The 20,695-nt window shown below is 37.0% G+C and overlaps 1 pseudogene; it reads left to right on the forward strand.

Annotated features, from left to right (window-relative positions):
• The first annotated feature begins 384 nt into the window (after nt 1-384).
• LOC136336338 (nuclear transport factor 2 pseudogene) lies at nt 385-1,290 on the forward strand (annotated as a pseudogene).
• Nucleotides 1,291-20,695: the final 19,405 nt, after the last annotated feature.

Here is a 20,695-nt window from a genome sequence, read left to right on the forward strand (position 1 = left end):
CTCTGTGGCCTCTGCCTCAGGCGCTAGAGTGGCTCTGGTCGCAACATGGCGACGCCCAGGATGGGCAGAGCATCGCCCCCTGGTGGGCAGAGCTTCGCCCCTGGTGGGCGTGCCGGGTGGATCCCGGTCGGGCGCATGCGGGAGTCTGTCTGACTGTCTCTCCGTTTCCAGCTTCAGAAAAATGAAAAAAATAAAATAAAATAAAATAAAATCTATTGTGCAAGCCCTGGCCGGATAGGACGGTTGGTGGAGCTCTGTCCCAGAGCTTGGAGGTTACTAGTTTGATCGCCAATCAGGGCACATGCAGCACCAGACTGAAGTTCCTGTCTCTCTCTCTCCCTGCCTTTATCTCTCAAATAATAATAATAATAAAAACAGGGAGAGGGAAGGCAGGGGGGAAGGGACAGTCGGTCGCAGTCCGCCCTGGGTTGCTGCCGCCGCCGCCGCTGCCGCCATCGTGCCAGCCCCTCGGGTCTCAACGAGGCTGGGTGACGCTCCAGAATGGGAGACAAGCCAATTTGGGAACAGATTGGATCCAGCTTCATTCAACATTACTACCAGTTATTTGATAATGACAGAACCCAGCTAGGCGCAATTTACATTGATGCATCATGCCTTACGTGGGAAGGACAGCAGTTCCAGGGAAAAGCTGCCATTGTGGAGAAGTTGTCTCCCATTACCCACTCTTTCTCTTGCAGAGCCTTCCATTCCAGAAAATCCAGCACAGCATCACGGCACAGGACCCTCAGCCCACGCCAGATAGCTGCATCATCAGCATGGTTGTGGGCCAGCTTAAGGCTGATGAAGACCCCATCATGGGGTTCCACCAGATGTTCCTATTAAAGAACATCAACGATGCTTGGGTTTGCACCAATGACATGTTCAGGCTTGCCCTTCACAACTTTGGCTGACCTCCCAGCCAGGCACTCATGCTGTTTCCTCCTCCCTCCTCTTCCCAATACTATTCACACTCCTCCAGATGCTCCAAATATCATACACAAATGAGCAGGGCCACGGTGGGAGTGGGTGCAGTGCGCTGCTGCTACCTAGGTATTGTGCATGATGTTTGGACACTAGACTAGTTACATCTGACAGGAGAAGTTTGTGTTGTACCAGCGCATGCCTTGGAAAGACTTAAGTAATGCAAAAGGTTGTCTTTTTTTTTAATCTACTGACAAGTTGCTCTAGTAACCCAAAGAAGTGAAGGAGAAAGCAGCTGCCTCACCGCCCAGATAATGATTTGTTCAGATGTTTCAATGCCTCATGATACAATAAAACCACAAAAATTTTCTTAACAGTTAAAATAATAATAATAAAAACAAAACAACACAAAAACTGTTGTGCTAAAATTTGCTGAACACTCCTGGTGTCTAATCCTGTGTTCCCTGTTCCCTTGTATATGAGAATGACAACCACTTTTTCTCACAGTATGTCATTTTGGTCTGATGGGCAGCCATTAGCAAAACAACCTAGACAATGACAGCAATTGGCTGAGTTTTCAGATATGAAAATGTCTGTTGTTTTTATGTAGGTGATTGACAACTTGGCTGAGCATGACATTCTAGGCTTACCTTTCCTTTTGCACTTTCTACACATTGCTTTATTGTTTTATGGGAATGAATATTATTGTGGATGCCAGTCTAAAGGTAACTTGTTTTTGTGTGTTCATGTATCAAAAAAATTCACTTTTTAAATCTTTGAAGTTCAATAACTTAACCAAGCTATGTTTCAGAATTCACTGGGGTGTCACTCTTCCTGTAATTAAGTGTACTCCTTTGAAATGTATATTAAGTCCTTCCTTTATTCTAGGAAAACTGACTGCTGCTTCATTACAATGAATTTTCTTTTTCTCAGAGGATCATAATTATCCTCATTTAGGGTCATCTTCCACTGTTTCAATATCCATCATCTTCCCTCATAATTAAAAATCTCAGAATTTTTCTCTGCTTATAATGTGATTAACTAAAGCCTTTCACTATGTTAGTAATTGGATTTTCAATAGTATTTATTCTTATCTTACCTGATATCCTTTTTAACCCAAGCCCTACAATGAAACCAATCTGGGTTGCAGTTTTTTTTTTTTTTTTATCAGTCTGTTGTTTGTTTACCTATTGGCTTGTTTAATACGTGTTCTAACAATATTCTGCAAGGAAAGTTATTCAGAAATACTATAGAGTTCGTTTTAATTCTTCTTGAGTTAAATTTTCTTCCAATATCATTTCTCCTTTTTCTTTCCATTTCCATTGCATTCTTTTCTATTGTTCTTGTTACTTGTTTGACATGGTTGCCGTAGTATGATTTTTCATCTTTGTGATTATATGGACAGGTATGTTCAAACCTTCTTATTATCAAAAATAATACCATTAAACACCCTTTAGCCCCTTTGCTGCCTTTTAACACTTAATTTCCCTATACCATAAGCCTTTAAAGTATTCTATCACATTTCTATCACATAGTCCGAACTTAAGGGATGCAGCGGAGCAGAGACTGATGGGTGCTGCAGGCAGCTCCTTCTGGAGTCCTGCCTCTGTTACCAGGGACAATTCCATACAGGAGGGTGTATCTCCTTTCTCTAACCTTTAGTTCATCATCCAATGCTTTAAATATTCCTGCAAAATTATCTGGCTCCTGTGGCCCTTTTCTGAAACTCTGCCATGATAAGTGAATTTCTGAGGTCTGCCTTTGTACCCAATGTCTACGTAAATCCCGCTGAATTGGTAGATATGACTGAAAATTCTCAGTATTTAGCTTCACTCTCCACTCAGTGCTATATTTCATTGTTGTGGTTCATTAGAAACTATTCTGTGAAGCACCAAAATGTTTAGTTTATTCATTAGTTAAAATTTACAATTTATATGACATTCATTTAAACTGAATTCCTTGCTCATGGGCTGATTTTTATTCATTATTGTGAGCAATGACTTCTACAATATGATTTAATAATTCATGTTTATCTCAGAGTTCCTTCTTCCTGCATCTTTTCCCACCTCTAGATTATAAGATCATCAGAAGCCGAGATCGTGTTTTTGTTCTTGATTCACAAAAATACTGAATATTGTGCTTTATTCATAGTACAAATTTAATTAATTAAATTTATTGGAACATGAAAATTCTTCAAATATCTCTGTGCACATTTCTAAAAACTGCACAGCTAGTTATTTAGTACTAAGAAAAACTGTAAATATATTATATAGGAACGTTAGCAGTAGACAAGAATAAATGAAATAAATTATAAAATGGGAAGCATTAAGTGGTCAAATTATTTTTCTTTTAAAATGACAGGCATCTTAAATTCAGTTGTACTTCAAGAGAATGCAATCTCTGCTTCTGTGTTTAAAATGTATTACCACTAAGCTATTAATTAAATCGCTTTTGTGAGACATGGTAATAGTTATGTCAATCATAGAAGTTTTCCTACAAACTTTTAGGGAGGTATTTATAAGCATGAATGTTAGGAGATTATCTGGGTTGTAATCTTAGCTCTATCCCTTACTGGCCATGACATTGGTGGCATTACTTAATTACCCTGTGCCTCAATTTCCTAATCTGTAAAATGGAGATAATAACAGTACTATCTAATACTATCTAATTGTTGTAAGAATAAAATGAGCTAATGCATGGGATATATATCAGTGGGGATTAGCACACAGTCCATGCATTAGATGTATATAGTAACAACCACTGATTTACTTAAGAGAAGGAAAATAAATCACTATTAAGCATAGGCTCTGAAAGATTTAAATGGGCTTTCCTATTGCCCAAAGATACTCTCCCTGCCTGTGTATCTCACTATTTAATTAAATATAATAATACATTCTCTAACCAAGCAGTCATCAAATAATTTAAATGTTTTTGAGCATAATATTTGACAGTAACTACTACTTAATATGTGCTTTCTGAATACACTAAAATAATAATTTGGAATGAAGGTAGACCTTCAAATAGTAAAAATTATCTTCCATAGGAAAGAGTGATGAACTGAGATAACTCTGTAACAATAGCAAAGCCAAAGGTTATTTACTAATGTTGTCTTGATACAAATCATATGGCCCTTGTGGACATAGAGCTAGTGATTTTACGATTATTACATTTCTGAAGCTAATTAAATACAAAATAAAACAAGTGAATTCTGCTCACCTGCCTGGAGGGAGCAACTTCTTTCCAGTTATTAATGAATGAGGAGATTTTTCAGTGATTGTTATTATTATTGCTATTTGGCCAATAATATTTTAAAATAATGTTAAAATTACTGAGAACTCTGGAGTGTCACAGTTATCATTATTTCATTAATCATCTCCGCATCTTTTGGAATGAGAAATGGATAAATTTGAAATAAAATTATTGAAAAAATATCCTGATCAGGCAGTGGCACAGTAGAGAGAACACTGGCCTGGAATGCTGAAGATACAGGTTCAAAACCCTGTAGGTCACTGGCTCATCCAGTTTGAGTGCAGGCTCACCAAGTTGAGTGTAGGGTCGCTGGCTTGAGCATGGGATCATAGACATGACCCCCCTTGGTCACTGGTTTGAGCTCAAAGGTCGCTGGCTTGAAGCCCAAGGTTGCTGACTTGAGCCCAAGTTTGCTGGCTTGAGCAAGGGATCACTGGCGGTCTCTAGTCAAGGCACATATGAGAAAACAGTCAATGAACAACGAAGGTGCCACAACTATGAGTTAATGCTTCTCATTTCTCTCCCTTCCTGTCTGTCTGTTCCTCCATCCCTCTCTCTCTCTTACTTATAAAAAAAGTTTTTTAAGTATTAAAAAATAAACCCTCATAAAACCAACCTTCCTTCCTTCCTTCCTTCCTTCCTTCATTTTTCTTTCTTTCTTTCTTTCTTTCTTTCTTTCTTTCTTTCTTTCTTTCTTTCTTTCTTTCTTTTCTTTCTTTTCTTTCTTTCTTTCTTTCTTCCTCAATCTCTCCCCCTCTCTCATTTTGTTTCTTTTCTTCTCTTTCCCCCTTCCTCTCTTCTCTAGCCCCCATCTTGGCTCACAGATGAGAGACTACACAATACCCTGAAAATGAATAATATGGATGCTGTTAAATTTCTCTGTTTATCTCTCTCTCTCTCTCTCTCTCTCTCCCTCTCTCTCTCTCTCACACACACACACACTTGTAGTTCATTTTAAATCTTATTTCCTGAACTATATAGGAAGCAATAAAGCAAATTTTCAAGTTTTTAAAAATACACAGCAAAGATAAAAAAATGCCATCACATCACCTATCAATAGGTATATAAAGTGACCCTTTTTTTACTTTAGAATGCTTATACACATAATTTCCTGCCCTATAAAATGATTTCAATTAAATTATTTATTTTTAAAATTTTAATTTATTTTTTTGTGTATGTTACATTGGATTTTAAGCACAGAAAGCGCATGTTAACTATTTGTGGAGCTGAGATGGTAACTGAGGGCACAGTCACATAAGCTAGAGTTGTTTGGGTTAACATTTTATTATAGGAGTTTAGTGATCTGACAAATGTTTTCACTTAGGTGGAAGGCAACTGGACATCAGATCTGTTCTAGAGTTTGGACCAATTCACAATTAAACTGCCGCATTCCACACTGCAGCAGACTTGATGTTCAAAATTAGTAATCCTAGCTTCCTTGAAGGCTGTCAGTGTAAGCTGCATATACGCTGCATCTCCACTAATGGGACAAGACAAAGTGCTGAGTAGACTTGCTCAGTGTCTAACACTTGTCCTTTGAAACTAACATTTAAATATGGGTGAATATTGAATATACCCTATCTAAAGTACTCTATTACACTGGGGAACAATTTTTTTTTTCATTTTCTGTTGTATGAGGTTTTAGAACTGTTTCTATATATTTCTGTATTGTTGATTCCAAATCTGAAATCCATTTTTTTGGTGCATGCTCTAGTTTTTTTGCAATTTTAATTTCTTTTTGTTACAGTTAATGGCATGCATTGGTTTTTAAATTGTAGTTAAAGGGCAACGACTCTTGGATTGAACATAACCACAAGGCAATTAATGTTTACAAACATCACTTTTACATAATTGTAGTTGTTTCTAAAAGTTAAAAATTATTATCTGATAAAAAACACCCTCTTATTTTGTTTTAAGATTGAATCATGGCTTCTTTAAGTAGACGTAAATGTAAGAATAGTCCTGACACTTTCTGCTATATATGTGGCTGTTACACACTTCAATGTCAAAAGCGCAATATTTCATCATTTGTGACATGTGCATATATTGCCTATTTTCAAGTTCCCCTTGGTGATCAAGATAAGAATTGGGCTCTTTATATTGTGTGTCATAATTGTGAGGAAATGCTTCATGACTGGACAAAAGGAAAACGCAAAGGAATGCCTTTTGGTATTCCCATGGTTTGGCGTGAACCTAAGGAATGCAGCAGTGACTGTTATTTCTGTCTGATCCATACAAAGGGCATTGGCAAGAAAAAACAGCATATGATCGCATATCCTAATATTCCTTCAGCAATACGACCTATCCTACACTCTGAGACACTCCTGGTTACAGTTTTCAATGGTTTTATTTCTTCTAAGGATGAAGAAAGTGAACATGGTGATCAAGTGTATTTTGATAAGATGCATGAGGAAACGGTTGTAGAATCTGAATGGTCTTGTTCTGATGCCAAGCTGTCATTAACCCCTCAGCAATTTAGCCAACCCGAATTGAATGACTTAGGAAAAATGACATAAAAATTGTCCTCGACTTTCTGAAGTGTGAGGAGCATAACTGGATTATTTGTGTGGATCTTAAAATGGTAAATTTCCTGCTAGGACAACAGAGAGGTTTCACAAAGTATCCTTGCTTTCTGTATTTGTGGGACAGCTGAGCTCAGGAGAAACACTAACTACAGAAGCAGTGGTCAAAACGTGAATCTCTGGACATAAAGATGCAAAATATTGTGAATAAACCTGTAGTTAATCAAGACAGCATCATTTTTCCCCCAATTCACATCAACTTGGCTTAATGAAGCAGTTTGTTCAGGCTTTGAATAGAGAAAGTGAATGCTTTTAACATATTATTTCTGCTTTTCTTGCCTGTCTTTTGAGAAGATAAAAGCAGATATATTCGATGGACCTCAAATTTGAACCCTCATATGTGACGAAGAATTTTCCAGGAAGATGAATAAGGAGGAGAAAGCAGCATGGCAGTCTTTTGTGGCAGTTACAAAGAACATCCTTGGCAACAAAAAGCAGAAAACTATGAACTTCTGGTTCAAAGGATGCTGTTGGCTTTCCGTGACATTGGATGTAATATGGGTGTTACGATTCACTTCCTGAACAGTCACCTTGATAAGTTTCCCAAAAATCTTGGAGCTGTTAGTGATGAGTAGACTACTGCTGGAGCATCAAATGAGATTGTCCTCAACAAGTATACAAACGCAAGAGCTACAAAAGCAAATTTTTGCCTGAATAAAATTTAAATAAGTTTTGTGCAAATTTTATGATTAAAATAAGTGTTTCAATATGTTCTATTTCAAAAATGTAGACAAATTCTGATACTATCATATCTTTTACTGTATTAGTGTATTTACTGCATTATATAAATTATTATAGTTTCACAAAGATGCCCAAGAAGACATTCTACTTTACTATGTTAAACTAAATGTTGAAAATTTTACAAGAAGAAAAACCTAAAACCTTGAATTGTAAAAAAGCTGTAGCATACATTGAAAAACTAATGTCAGATTTGAGACCTGCTCACTTGAATTAGGTAAGAACAAGTGCTTTTGTGGATGCAACAAAGATTTTGTTCCCCAGTGTTATTCATTCCTGGGACCATAATTATTAAATTTAAAAATTGGTTTTGTAGTGCCTTACTGGTGATGGCACAGTAGATAGAGAGTCAACCTGGGATGCTGAGGACTCAGGCTCGAAATCCCAATGTTGCTGTCTTAAGTGCAGGCTCAATTGAATTGATCAAGGGGTCACAAGCTTGAGCATAGGATTCTAGACATGATCCCACATTCACTAGCTTTCGCCCAAAGTTCGCTGGCTTGAGCAAGGCATCAGTGACTCAGGTGTAGCCTCTCTGCTCAAGGAATGTGTGAGAAGCAACCAATGAACAACTAAAAGTGCCACAACTTCAAATTGATCTTTCTCATTTTTCTCCCTTTCTATCTATCTGTCTTTATCTTTCTCACACAAAATATAAAAATTAAAAAATGGTTTTGTGGAAAATTATTTCTAATAAAATTTGAGCTGATTATTTGTATTGGAACTGTAACTTTGTCACTGAGATTGGAGATATTTGAAGGAACATTTCAAATAGTATCTAAAATGTGAACATATATAAGTTTTTCCAATAATTTTTATGAAAAATTTCAAATATGCAGAAATATTGAAAGAATCAGCAGTGAATACCCAATACTGACCTCAAAGATTATACAGGCCCTGGCCGGTTGGCTCAGCGGTAGAGCGTCAGCCTGGCATGCAGGGGACCTGGGTTTGATTCCTGGCCAGGGTACATAGGAGAAGCGCCCATTTGCTTCTCCACCCCTCCTACTTCCTCTCTGTCTCTCTCTTCCCCTCCCGCAACCGAGGCTCCATTGGAGCAAGGATGGCCCGGGCGCTGGGGATGGCTCCTTGGCCTCTGCCCCAGGCGCTAGAGTGGTTCTGGTCGTGGCAGAGCGAAGCCCCGGATGGGCAGAGCATCGCCCCCTGGTGGGCAGAGCATCACCCCTGGTGGGTGTGCCGGGTGGATCCCAGTCAGGGGCATGCGGGAGTCTGTCTGACTGTCTCTCCCAATTTCCAGCTTCTATAAAAAAAAAAGATTATACAATTAATATTTTCTATATTTGCTTTATCACATGTCTATCCAAATATGCCACTATCTATATTTACATCTATATTTTGATGCACTACAAAATAACCTGAAGAAATCAGGTTGTAAAATGTACACTTTGCCTTAAATACTTCAGCATGCATAGAGTTCACAACTAGAGTACAATAATTGTATGCAAATACAACATTACATGCAATGAAATAAAATCTGAAGTATACCATTTAATGAGTTATGGAACATACTGACTTTAGATTAATGCAACTACTCAACATATATTCAGAAAAATATATACTGAGCATCTTTAAAATCACAGTCTAGAGACTACAAACAGCTGATCAACTGTCTCTCATGTAGAATAAAACTATGAAAAATGTCTTTTAAATAAACAACTAAAATGTAATTATATTGTTTATTCAATTTTACAAACAACTTTCTTTTCAAAATATAATAACACTTTTAAAATGGGGGCAGAAGTAGTCAACACTGAGAAGTTAATTATATCAGTCTTTTCTTCATTCAGTTGATATAATACAGAAGATAGGACTTGAAGCACCATGTACTTGTACTTGAAGCTCAGTTACAAGTTATACAAAATGTATCGAGAAAAGAAAATGACACATGTATTAATTTGTGGTGGACATATGTCAAAGGTATTACTTAATATTGTATAGCTATCTACAGAGACATTTTGTGTATGTGTGTGTGTGTGTGCAGCCATATTCTCAAAGAAATGAAAGTAACACCATGAGTATAACTGTCTAATTACTCCAGTATGATTAAATAATAATAAAGAAAAGAAGGCTCCCTAAAAAATTATCCACATAATATATCATTGTTTAATAGCCACAACAGTTTTAATAGCATTTCAGCATTTATTTTCAAATTTAAACTAAAATGAGTGTAATTTTTTTATTGTAATATATTTCCCTGGAAGAGTTTATCTCAAAGGAGCTTTACAGTCATTACTTCATTGGCTCATTTTCCCCAATAATATTACAATTGAGAACACAAAATTCAAGGGCACCAACAATTTGGTCAATGGTCACAAGTGAATCCTGACTTGAAATTTCTCTTCCCCTCAAGACCAATATTTAGAAGTAAATCTAGTTAAAATTAGCACATATTATAATGTACTCCCAGACTTTTACAAAGATGTGTTCTTTTTAATGGCATTTAAGTAATACAATTTACATAAATTTACTTGGTTAATACTTTTTCCAATTTGCACTCATCTACAGTACAAACACATGTAGCTTATTCTTCAGTGTCTCCTCCAAATTTAAAAATAAAATAAATTATTTGTTTGTTTTGCATATTAGATTACAAATATAAGTGAAACCAGGGACCTGAAGATGGCAGCTGAGTAGTCAGATGCACAGACTCCAGGCTCACACCACCAAACTGGATTACAAATTTATTTAGGAACAATCAGCATGAAAAACCAACTCTGGACTACAAGAACACAGCTCTCAAAAACCAAGGAGCAAAAAAGAAGTCACACTGAGCCTGGTAGGGAGCACCGAGGAGCAGTGAATCTTCCCTGCTTACAGGAACAAAGGAGGGATGAGGCTGAGAGCCCAAAAGGGCTCTCACTCCAAGGAAAGGAGAAGAAAATATTGCTTACAGCTACTGCCTGGAGACCTGAAAACGAGATGTGTTGAAAGGACTGGTTTGTCTTCCAAAAGAAAAGGGGAGAGAGAGAGACAGATGGTGACGGGCAGAGGAATGCATGAGATGACCTGATAAGCTGACTCATCCAGTGCTAGTGTCGGCCATAGCTGGGGGAGGGGTTGATCTTCCACACAATACAAGATTAAAGTAGTTCTGGGTCACTCATCTCCAGACATATCTCCAGATCCAGGCAGTACAACAAGACACAGCTGAAAACAAGAAGTGGAGAGGAGGGGCAGTAACTCAGTTCTCCATGGAGATCTGAGATACACCTCCCCCTACTGAAGCTGAGAAAACACCCTGTGCCGCCTGGAGAGAGTAACTGGCAGATCAGGCCTTCAGAGTCTCAGGTTACACCCACTGCATTCCTGGATACAGTTTCAAATAAGCCCCCTGCTGAGATCAGTAAACAAGACTACCAAGTGTTAAGAAAACTGAGAAGAAAACAAACAAATCAAGACTTCAAAGCAGCTCTACCAGAAATGCCAAATCACACAGTGGATTACAAATAACAGCTGATGCCAACCCAAGAAGACCTAGAAATAACACAACTGGAATCTGGAGGCAGACAACACCAACCTAGACTCATCCAGCTCTATACACAATACACTCAAACACACAGACATAATGAGAAGACAGAGAAGTGCAATCCAAATGAAACCACAAGAGAAAAATCCAGGAAATGAACTGAGTGATATGGAAATAACCAAGCTTCTGGATGCAGAGTTTAGAATAATGATTGTTAGGATGCTTAGGGATCTGAGAACAACAAAGGATGGTCATTAAGAACAATTAAATAAAGAAATAGCAAGTATAAAAAAGGATATTGAAATATTAAAAAAGAATCAGTTGGAGATAACAAATACAATATCAGAAATGAAGACCACAACGGAAGGAATTAAAAACAGGATGGATGAAGGTGATGACTGAATCAACGAGTTGGAGGAAAAGTTGAATGAAGGCATGGAAGTAGAGCAGAAAAAAGAAAAGAAATTCAAAAAGTCTAAGGAAACTCTTAGAGAGCTCTGTGACAACACAAAGAGAAATAACATCGGCACCATAGGAGACCCTGAAGAAGAAGAGAAAGAACAAGGGATAGAGGCTTTGTTCAATCATATCATAGCTGAAAACATCCCTAAACTAATGCAGGAAAAACTCTTACAAGTTCAAGAAGCACAGAGAACTCTATTAAAGAGAAACCCAAAGAAATCTACCCCAAGACGCATGATAATTAAAATACTAAAGCTAAGTGATAAACAGAAAATATTAAAAGCTGCTAGAGAAAAAAAGGCTATCACCTACAAAGGAGCCTGCATAAGGATGACATATGACTTCTTAATGAAAACACTTGAGGCCAGAAGGGAATGGCAAGAAATATTCAAAGTAATGCAGAACAAGAGCCTACAACCAAGACTACTTTATCCAGCAAGGCTATCATTTAAAGTTGAAGGAGAAATAAAAAGCTTCTCACATAAAAAAAAGAAAAAGAAAACAAAAAAAACCTCAAGGAATTCATTACAACCAAACCAATGCTGCAGGAAATGTTAAGGGGACTGTTGTAAACTGATCAAAGTGGGAAAAAAATATAGCAAAAGAGAAATACAGTTTTAAAGAATAAACTGGTTATAAACAACTATATATCAATAATAACCTTAAATGTAAATGGATTAAACAATTCAATCAAAAGACATAGGGTAGCTTCATGAATAAGAAAACAGGACCCATACATATGCTGTCTACAAGAGACACACCTTAAAACAAAAGATGCACATAGACTGAAAGTCAAAGGATGGGAAAAAATATTTCATGCAAATGGAAATAATAAAAGTTGGGGTAGCAATACTTATATCAGACAAAATGGACTTTGAAACAAAGGCTATAGTAAGAGATAAAGAAGGTCACTACATAATGATAAAGGGAGCAATCCAACAGGAAGATATAACCATTATAAATATCTACACACCTAATTTAGAAGCATCATAATATATAAAGCAGACTTTGATGGATAAAAAGGGCGAAATCAACAGCAATACTATAATAGTAGGGATTACAATACCCCACTAACATCACTAGATAAATAGATCCTCAAGAATGAAAATTAACAAAGAAAGAGCAGACATAAAGGACACACTAGAACAACTGGATTTAATAGATATCTTCAGAACTTTTCACCCTAAAGCAGCAGAATATACATTCTTTTCAAGTGCTCATGGTATATTTTCTAGGATAGACCACCTGTTAGGGCACAAAAGCGGTCTCAACAAATTTAAGAAGATTAAAATAATATTAAGCATTTTCTCTGATCACAATGGCATGAAACTAGAAATCAACCACAACAGAAAAATTCAAAAATTCTCAAAAACATGGAAACATATTAGCAGGTTGTTAAATAACAAATGGATTAACAATGAGATCAAAGAAGAAATAAAAAAATTCCTAGAAACAAATGATAATGAGCATACAACAACTCAAAATTTATGGGACACAGCAAAAGCAGTACTGACAGGGAAGTTCCTGGTACTACAGGCATACATTAAGAAGCAAGAAAAAGTTCAAATAAACAACTTAACCCTGCATCTAAAAGAACTAGAAAAAGAACAACAAATAAAGCCCAGATGTTGTAGAAGGAAGGAAATAATAAAGGTCAGAGAGGAAATAAATAACATAGAGGCTAAAGAAACAATACAGAGAATCAATGAAATCAGAAGATGGTTCTTTGAAATGGTAAACAAGATAAAGGAACCTTTAAGTAGACTCACCAAGAAAAAAAAGAGAGGACTTATATACGTATAATTAGAAATGAGAGTGGAGAAATGAAAACTGACACAACAGAATAACAAAATATTGTAATAAAATACTATGAAAAACTGTATGACATAAAACTAGACAACTTAGATAAAATGAACAAATTCCTTGACATATAAAATCTTCCAAAAATCAATCTGGAAGAATCAGAAAACCTAAACAGACCAATTACAACAAATGAGATCAAAACAGTTATCAAAAAACTCCCAACAAAGAAAAGTCCTGGATCTGATGGCTTCACAAGTGAATTCTACCAAATATTCAAAGAATAACTAACTCTTATCCTTCTCAAGCTTTCTCAAAAAATTCAAGAGGAAGAAAGACTTCCAAGCTCCTTTTATGAGGCGAGTATAATTCTGATTCCAAAACCAGGCAAAGACAACACAATTAAAAAAAATAATAGGCCAATATCCCTGATGAATATAGATGCAAAAATCCTCAACAAAATATTAGCAAACCAGATCCAGCAATATATGAAAAAAATCGTACACCATTATCAAGCGGGATTCATTCTGGGGAGGCAAGGCTGGTATAATATTCACAAATCAATCAATATCGTTCATCACATAAACCAAAGGAAGGAAAAAACCACATGATAATTTCAATAGATGCAGAAAAAGCATTTGATAAAATCCAGCACCCAGTCATGATCAAAACTTTCAGCAAAGTGGGAGTACAGGGAACATACCTCAACACAATAAAGGCCATCTATGAAAAACCCACAGCCAACATCTCACTCAATGTACAAAAATTAAAAGCAATCTTCTTAAGATCAGGAACAAGGCAGGGGTGCCCCTTTTCACCACTCTTATTCAACATAGTCCAGGAAGTCCTAGCCACAGCAATCAGAGAAGAAGAAGAAATAAAAAGCATCCAAAATGGAAAAGAAGTAAAACTATCACTATTTGCAGATGATATGATATTGTATATTGAAAACCCTAAAGTCTCAGTCAAAAAACAACTGAACCTGATAAATGAATTCAGCAGGGTAGCAGGATATATAATTAATACTCAGAAATCAGAGGCATTTTTATTTTTTTATTTTTTTTTATTTTTGTATTTTTCTGAAGCTGGAAATGGGGAGAGACAGACAGACTCCCCCATGTGCCCGACCGGGATCCACCTGGCACGCCCACCAGGGGGCGATGCTCTGCCCCTCCGGGGAGTCTCTCTGTTGATACCGGAGCCACTCTAGCACCTGGGGCAGAGGCCAAGGAGCCATCCCCAGCGCCCGGGCCATCTTTGCTCCAATGGAACCTCGCTGCGGGAGGGGAAGAGAGAGACAGAGAGGAAGGAGAGGGGGAGTGGTGGAGAAGCAGATGGGTGCTTCTCCTGTGTGCCCTGGCGGGGAATCGAACCTCGGACTTCCGCACACCAGGCCAACGCTCTACCACTGAGCCAACCGGCCAGGGCCATCAGAGGCATTTTTATACACCAATAATAAACTGTCAGAGAGAAAAATTAAGTAAACAATCCCCTTCACTATTGCAACCAAAAAATAAAGTACCTAGGAGTAAATTTAACCAAGGAAATTAAAGAATTGTACTAAGAAAATTATAAAACATTGATAAAAGAAATCAAGGAAGATATGAACAAGTGGAAGCATATACTGTGCTCATGGTTAGGAAGAATAAACATCATTAAAATGTCTATATTACCCAAAGCAATCTAGAAATTCAATGCAAAACCAATTAAAATACCAATGACATACTTCAAAGATATAGAACACATATTCCAAAAATTTATATAGAACCAAAAAAAAGAACACGAATACCCTTAGCAATCTTGAAAAGGAAGAATAAAGTGGGAGGTATCACACTTCCCAATATCATTATGCTACAAGGCCATTATACTCAAACCAGCCCAGTACTGGCATAAGAACAGGCATATAGATCAATGGAACAGAACAGAGAACCCAGAAATAAACCCACAGCTTTATGGACAACTGATAATTGACAAAGGAGGTAAAAGACAGCCTCTTTAATAAATGGGACAGCTACCTGCAAAAAAATGAAACTAGACCACCAACTTACACCATTCACAAAAATAAACTCAAAATGGATAAAAGACTTAAATGTATGCAGTAAAACCATAAGCGTCTTAGAAGAAAAAATAGGCAGTAAGCTCTCCGACATCTCTCATAGCAATATATTTGCCAATTTATCTCCACAGGCAAGTGAAATAAAAGACAGGATAAACAAATAGGACTATATCAAACTAAAAAGCTTTTGCACAGCTAACGAGAACAAGAACAGAATAAAAAGACGAACTACACAATGGGAGAACATATTCGACAATATGTCTGATAAGGATTTAATAACCAAAATTTATAAAGAACGTGTAAAACTCAACACCAGGAAGACAAACAATCCAATCAAAAAATGGGCAAAAGAAATGAATAGACACTTCTCCAAAGAGGACATTCAGATGGCCAATAGGCATATGAAGAAATACTCAACACTAATCATTAGAGAAATGCAAATTAAAACCACAATGAGACATCACTTCACACCAGTCATAATGGCGCTCATCAACAAAACAAAACAGAATAAGTGCTGGTGAGGATGTGGAGAAAACGCAACCTTCCTGCACTGCTGGTGGGAATGCAGACTGGTGCAGCCACTGTGGAAATCAGTATGAAGATTCCTCAAAAAATTAAAAATTGAACTGCTTTTTTCCCCAGCTATCCCACCTTTAGGAATATACCCCAAGAACACCATAGCACTGTTCCAAAAGGAGAAATGAACCTCCATGTTTATGGCAGCATTGTTCACAGTAGCGAAGATCTGGAAACAGCCCAAGTGTCTGTCAGTGGATGAGTGGATTAAAAGGCTTTGTTACATATATACTATGGAATACAACTTAGTCATAAGAAATGATGACATTGGATCACTTACAACAACATGGATAAAGCTTGATAACATTATACTGAGTGAAATAAATAAATCAGAAAAAACTAAGAACTATATGATTCCATACATAGTTAGGACATAAAAACGAGACTCAGAGACATGGACAAGAATGTGATGGTTCCTGGGGGGGAGGGGAGTAGAGGGTGGGAGGATGGGAGGGGCACAAAAAACAAAACAAATAGAAGGTAATGGAAGAGAATTTGACTTTGAATGAGGGGTATGCAACATAATCAAATGTCAAAATAATCTGGAGATGATTTCTTTGAACATATGTGCCCTGATTTATCAATGTCACCCCATTAAAATTAATTAAAAAACAAGTATAAGTGAAATAAGATGTTATTTGTTTTTCTCTGATTAGTTTATTTCTATTTCCATCCATGCTGTCGCAAAGGGTAAGAGTTCCTTCCTTTTTACAGCCAAGTAGTATTTCATTGTGAAAATGTACCACTGCTTTTTATCCATTCATCTACTGATAGGTACTTGGGCTACTTCCAAATCTTGGCTATTGTAAATAATGCTACAATTAACATGGGCTCATATAGTCTTCTGAAGCAAAGTTTCAGGTTTCATCTGATATATTCCCAGAGGTGGAATCACGGGGTTATAAAGTAGTTTCATTTTTAATTTTTTGAGGAAATTCTATATTGCTTTTCTCAGTGGCTGTACCAACCTGTATTTCCTCTAATAGTGTACGAGTTGCCTTTTTTCAACATTCTTTCCAACACTTGTTTGTTAATTCATTGATAACAGTCATTCTGACAAGTGTAAAGTGATACCTCAGTGTGGTTTCATTTTTATTTTTGTGCATCTTATATGTATATTGATCATCTGTATGTTCTCTTGAAAGAGATGTCTAGTCAGGTATTTTGCCCATTTTTAAATTAGATTGTTTGCTTTTTTTTGGTGTTGAGTTGAGTAAATTATTTATAAATTTTGGATATTAACCGTTTATCAGATATATCACTGGAGAATATGTTCTCTCATTCAGTGGGTTCTCTTTCCATTTTGTTGATGGTTTCCTTTGTTGTGCAACAACTTTTAGTTTTATGTTGTCTCATTGTTTATTTTATATTTTCGTTTCCCTTGACTGATGCCATATATTAAAAAAAAATTGCTATGGGAAATGTCCAAGATTTTACTGCCTATGTTCTCAGAGCCAAAGATACAAAAACCAGACTGACAGTTGTTATTGGAAAAGGAAGTGAAGAGGCTGGGTGAAAAATGTGATAAAATTAAGCAAAAAAACAAAACAAAACAAACAAACTCTTAGACAACAGCATGGTGATTACCAGCAGGAAACAGGGTTGGGGAGAGATAGAAGACAGTAAAAGAGGGATGAATGCTGATGGAAGGAGACTTGACTTTGGGTGGTGAACACACAATACAATAACACATAGATGATGTATTCTAGAACTGTACACCTGAAACCTACATAATTTTATTAAACAATGTCACCCCAATAAATACAATAAGAATTATGAAATACATAATATAATAATAGTCCTAATAATATTTATAAATGATACTGACTATGCACAAAGTAATCACAGTGAAAAGGATAGTGCATATTGAATCAAAAGACCATAATCTTAAAGTTTTAGCACAAGTTTTACTGGAAAACTGTGTGGTCTCAACAAAATAATTTCATTCCTGTGAGCCTCATTAATTTCATTTATAAAAAACGTAATTGGCTAGAAGAAGTTTCAGTCTTTTTCCAAATCACAAATACTATTATTCTAAGACTAGTCTGTATAGGCAGAGTTCCTTTGATCCTTTTTCTCTTTGGTCATTGTAATAGATGATAGTCTCACTCAGAGAAAGATACTAAATTTTCTATTGCATTCTTACTTTTGACTAATCAGAAGATGGGTTAAAATAGGTTTATATTGGCTCATGTTCTAAAGTTAATGCTAGTAATATTTTCATGTCAGTGAGCTAGTTCAAACAGGCATATTTAAGAGCATTGATGGAAAATGGTCACTTGCAGGAACATTTAAATCAAACAATTTTAAGATATTTATATTCATTTTAAAATCATTTTGCCAAAAAGCTTTTCTTTTCATATTGTCTCAGTGGCTGACCAACTATTAATCAAGCCTTCCATCTCCATGTGTGGTAAAAGTCAAATGAGTTTTGTCATAAGCTGAGCCATCTGTCTCCTCATACTGTTCTGCTCTTTTTCTTTTTGAAACTCTTCAGCTGAATTTAGAAAATGAAGGAGGAGGAGGTAATCAGGGCCTAGAAGAATAACAGGATATCATAGGCTTTGATTATTTTTTAATACCCAGGCAGTATGAGGTATAAATAGCATTTCAGAAATGTTTGTATTCATTGAAGAGTTTCTTTTGAATTTTCCTGGGGAAAATTGGGTATTCTCATATGATACAGATTCAATAAATGTGTTTGCTTTAAGATGAGCATAACAGTGCTAGGCCCTGGATACAAGAGAGACATGAATGCTCTTAACCAAAGCAAAAGGAAGTCCTAAATCTGTGTCTCTTGTATTCACTGTTCTTGGGAAGAGTATACCCAGGGTTCTCATCTTGAGAGGGTTGTGGTTGTCTTTATAAAGTGCAGAAAATTCTCTTGGTCACCTACCATAAGCCAACTACTTACTTCTCATGTCTTTATTATGAGTTTACCTACCTGACTTTAGATATTTGAAATGAAAGAGAGAGAGAGAGAAAGAGAGAACAGAGCCAAGCAGAAAAGACAGAAACATACTCCAAAATGAAAAGCCTCTAAACCTACCTCTCATGTAACACTGCAAACCCTATTGCAATGATTTGACTGTAGCCAGCTAGTCCTTTATTAAGTGTATATCCTGCGTGGAGAGCTCTATTTTTCAGAGGGCAGCTCAACTCATAACTGGGCAGCATCAATTTTTAAGAAACTCATTTTCACACAGGGCTGAAGGGTTATTTTCTTGTTGTGTTGATCCTTTATTACCTGGTACAAGTCTACTTTCTTTTCTGCTTGCTGACCTTTCAAAACTTTGAGGACAAGAAACCATCCTCCCTGCCAATCTCTTTTCACTTAGAGTAAAGCATCAGTAGTCCCTTTAGTGGGCCCTGATGCTTTTAGGACTCCCCAACCCCCTGATTACTCTTCTCTGGTATACCTCCCCAGCTACCATTATACTTAGAAACCCAAATGAGTCTAAAACTCTCATTTTAGTGTTGGCTACCTTACAGTCTGATCACCCCTTTTAATAAGACAGCTTTTATTACATTTAACAGTTGAGGAAAAATAAATCTTTTTTAATTTTATTTAATGTAATTGAGTTTTTCTAATTTTACAATGAATATACATTATCTTATATGATAAAAAATACTTTAAAAAAACCATAAAACCAGGAAACTGTGTTTCTTCCTTATTGAAAGCCTGTAGTCACAGCCATCACAGCCATTCACATGCAGGTTCCCATGAGATTCAGGCAGATGGTAAAGAAACAGTGGAGCCAAAAAAGTGTGGCCCATTCTTTATTCTAGCCTTGCACCCAGCCAGTGAGTAAAACACACACAGAGGGAAGACACTTCCCTTCCATTCAGAGCTCACAAAGCTACTGACACATCCGGGTTTTCCTAGAATCAAAGGCCCCCAATAGTCTTAGTCACCTCTGATTCCCCATCTGCACACTTTCTCTCTGCTCCTCTCTGCACAAACTGTCTTCTCCTTCAGCACTCTGTCATCTTGGCTTCCTTCTCCTTTAGCACTCTTCCTTCTCTCTGCTCTCACTTTCCAAAGATGGCTTCTCTCTTCTTACTCCTCCTTCTTCTTAAAACTTTTTGGTGCAAAACTCCTCCTCCACCAAACATTAGCATAACAATGGCATTTCCCAAGCAGGAAGGTCATTAGTAGTTTCACCTGGCAGCACCATTCACCTGGGCAGCGCCATTTTTAACAATAAAAGTAAGCAAACTCAGAAATCATATTTTACAAACTCATTTGTCCAACAGTCATAAAAAAGAGATTCCTGAATGGAAATTATCTTTCCATCTGATCAAACTTAGAAGAAGTTGTAAAGCCAGTAGCTATGGCCACCATCACAGCTGCCTGGCTAATGTAGGTTTGCATTTGATTCGGACAGACAGTAATGAAACAACAGAGCCAAGAACTGGTGGGCCAGTAGCTTTAATCCTAGCTTGCACCCTCAGGCAAGAAATACACACAGTGAGAAAACACTTCCCTTTCCATTTAGGGCTCCCAAAGCCACTGATTTATCCAAGTTTTCCTAGGATCAAAGGTTTGTACCTCACCAGCCTTATTCACCTCTGTTCCCCATCTCCTCCCTGAACAAACTCTGCACAAACTGGCTTCTTCTTCAGCACTCCACCATCTTGGCTGCTTCTCTTCTCTTCCACGTGGCCTTTCTCTGCTCTCCTCCAGCATAGGCTCCTCTGCCCCCTTTTATAGTGTAGAAATCAAAACCTTTAATCCAATATACAAACAAGGAAGTCTCTGATACAAAGCCACTTATCTGAGGCATAATGGGATTCCTCATGAGAGTGAACCACCCCCCACCA

Source organism: Saccopteryx bilineata, chromosome 4 (genome assembly GCF_036850765.1).
Source record: "Saccopteryx bilineata isolate mSacBil1 chromosome 4, mSacBil1_pri_phased_curated, whole genome shotgun sequence".
NCBI classification, from domain to species: domain Eukaryota; kingdom Metazoa; phylum Chordata; class Mammalia; order Chiroptera; family Emballonuridae; genus Saccopteryx; species Saccopteryx bilineata.